Genomic DNA, 3,571 nt, shown 5'->3' on the forward strand with positions numbered 1-3,571 from the left:
TGGTCTCCCACTGTCTCCTTAAATGAACAGTAGCTATTTAAGATGCACACTATCAAGCACAAGTGTTGTGATAGATATTGATTAAATGATTTCAATCAGCTGAAATTCCCTAGAAAATGTGGCCATTTAATAGATGGGGGTCATGTAAAATTTAAGTAATTGAACAACTTGGATGCAATTCCTCCCTCCCTCCCTCTATCCTTTCCTCCCTCCCTTCCCTTTATTTTTAAAGAAAGCCATAACAATTTGGCTGTGGTACTGGTTGTATAGATACTTTTAGCTGAAATGAGCATGGCATTCTGGTTTTCATTGTTGTTTTATTGTCCTTATAAACCCATTTTCTCTTCTCATAAGATACCTATTATCATAGAACATCACTTCAGAAATGTAGACTAGTATAGAAGAGTGAAGGTGAGTTTCTGACATCTGCTTTGTATTTTCCCAGTTCTTTTAACTAAATAACTGAATAGTTTCAGTAACATTTCTCAGAAACTTCACGTTTCACTTGGCAATAACATGCTAGAAATACAACCGGAAGGGGAGAGGAAGAATGATGAGATAAACAAGGATTTAAGACAAAAATTGGTAGGGATGTGGTATTATTTTTCTTAAAAATATTTATTAAGCTATAAAAAATTAAATGAATTGATTCATTAATGTTTACATTTCTAGCACATCAGAAGTCTTCCTCCTTTCCCTCCCAAGTCACTACCTCATAATGATCATTCTGACCTTTGTCATCATGAAATTATGTTTCCTGTTCTTGACCTTATATAAATGGAACCATATCATATAAACTATTTTTTTTTTGGTTACTTATCCTCAATATTTTGTATGTGAGATTCATCATTGTTGCTGAGTTTAGGTATATATTTTTTTCTTTCTAAGAATATACCACAATTTGCTTCAGTTGTAAGAAAATACTACAATTAGGCAAATCTATAATGAAAGTAGATTAATGGTTGCTTAGAATTGAGGATGAGAACAGGGATTAACTATAAAGGAATATGAGGATCTTTTGGGATAATGCAAATGTTTTAAACTAGACTATGATGATAGTTACGTAACTTTGTAAATTTACTAAAAATCATTGAATTGCATCTTTTAAGTTAGGTGAATGTTTTGGTATATAAATTATGTTTCACTAACATCGTTTAAAAAATAGCAAAATTGATTTACCCATTCTATAATTAATGAATACAGGGATTGGTTCCAGTTTTGCACTATTATGTGAAAGGTGTAATGAACATTGTTAAATATGTCTTTCAGTGAACATGCACTCATTTAAGTTGGAGGAAAATTATTCAGTCATAAAGCACATAATTTTCTTTCTTTTTTATTAGTTTCAGGTGTACAAAACAATGTAATAGTTAGACATTTGCACCCCTCACAAAGTGATAACTCCCCTCCCCCAATCTACTACCCCTCTGACATTGTATATAGCTGTTACAATACCTTTGACTCTATTCCCTATGCTGTACTCCATATCCTGTGACCATATATATATATATATAAAATTGTAGTTGACATTCAGTATTATTCAGCTTCAGCTTCAGGTGTACAGTGCAGTGGTTAGGCATCTACACTGTCCGTGGAGTGGTCTCCCTAATAAGACAAATGCCCATCTGACACCCTACAAAATCTTTACAACATTATTGATTATATTCCCCAAACTCTCTTTCATATCCCCGTGGCAATCTTGTGGTTACCAATTTGTAAAGCACATAATTTTTATGTTTATTATTTTTTGTAATACTTATTGTAATGCAGTGTTTATTTATTGCTATCTTTTACATTTTTATTGTATTATTAATTTTTAAAAAATAAAAGAACCTAGGATGGTCATACTTACTGCCTATGATTGAAAACTTATACTACCTATCATTTGCTTTAGATACTTTCCTTTCCTTTTAAAAGAAATGAAACTTTATGGACACAATTTAAATTCCTTTCTAATCTTCCACAGCCGTATTGCCTTCTCTTCCTTTCCAGGAACTTCCGCTATCATGAAATTGGTATATGTCCTACTTGTTTATGCTTTTTTCTTTGGTACTTAACAGAATATATACTTGCAGTCATTTTGGTGTGGCTATGTAATAAAATGTAAGTCTTGCTCATTAGGTCTGGTGTATAGTGGGTATTCATTAAATAGTGAAAAAATGTATTTAAAATAACATTTAGATTTTAGGTTGCAAGAGGAATGCATACTCAATGCAAAAAACTTAGTAAGCATAGGAAAACAAGAAGGGAAACCAAAACTAATATCTTTTAATCTCACCATTTGAATACAATTTTTATTAATATTTTGTCTTATTTTTTTATAATTGTTTATACATATACACATATATGTATATGTAGTTTTATAAATGGTATATTAAATATGTTTCTTGCCTAGTTTAGAAATAATAATATATGATTTAATATTTCTCTTTTGTTTCCTCTATGTCAGAATGTTCTAAGTGCTTTATATACATTATATCATTAAAACATATTGTAACTACGTAACTACCTTTACCTACAACATGATTTGTGGTGACTGCATGGTATTACTTTGTATGGATTTACATAATTTGCTTTAATAATTCTGTATTTTTGAACATTAGTTTGTTTCCCAATTTTTACTTGTCTAAGTTTTATTCTAATTCAAATATGTGACTGATGAAACTGATTCAGTTCATGGCAGTATAAAAAATATTTATGAATTTGAAAAGCACATAAAAGAAATAAAAATAACAAGCACCTATATTGCCAGCTTCCAGAATTAACTACTTTTTGTGATTTAGTTTACTCATGATCACCTTTTCCCCCCATGTGCACGCTTTACAAGCTATTTAAAATATGAATATAGGTATATTTTTAACACAGATAATTAGAAACATCACTCATAAAGCTAAAGGTCTCTTCAATCACTATTTCTGATCCACTCCTGCACTAGGTAAATACTATTAAAAATTAGATTTATATCCTTCCATTAATTTTTTAAACTTTTACATATACAGATTTGTAGCCCTGTAAATTCTTTAGTGTTAGTTTGTTTTAGTATACATAAATATATTATGTTATGCCAATCATATCATTTACTCACTAATATTTTTATTTTTTCAGGATAGTTTTACCAGAAAAAAATTATTAAGAAAAAAAATCTCAACAGATTAACTTCAGAAAACACAGAGCAAATATGAAAATTAGTGAGCAGAGGAATTTATATCAGAAGTAGAATAAGGGAACAAAGAGATTTTTAAAAAAAGACATAAAGGAATTAGGAGGCAAGGAACACAGCTTGTGAAGGTCCAATAGTATTGGTTTCAAAGGAAATGAATAAAGTAAATGGCATAGAAGCAATATTTGAAGCAATAAAGTCAGAGAATTTTCCAGAACTGAAAAGTACATGAGCCCACTGATTAAAAATGCACATTGAGTGTTCAGTAGGACCAGTACAAATAAATTCACACCTAAACACATCAAGGTTAATGAGAACATCTTACTAGCTACCAGAAACCCAGGGCAGACTACATACCGGAAACAAAAGGAAAGTAGTTGTCCTGCAGATATTCAAGCCCATGGTTAGTAA

The sequence above is a fragment of the Hipposideros armiger genome, unplaced genomic scaffold (genome assembly GCF_001890085.2).
Source record: "Hipposideros armiger isolate ML-2016 unplaced genomic scaffold, ASM189008v1 scaffold_555, whole genome shotgun sequence".
In the NCBI taxonomy this organism is placed as follows: Eukaryota; Metazoa; Chordata; class Mammalia; order Chiroptera; family Hipposideridae; genus Hipposideros; species Hipposideros armiger.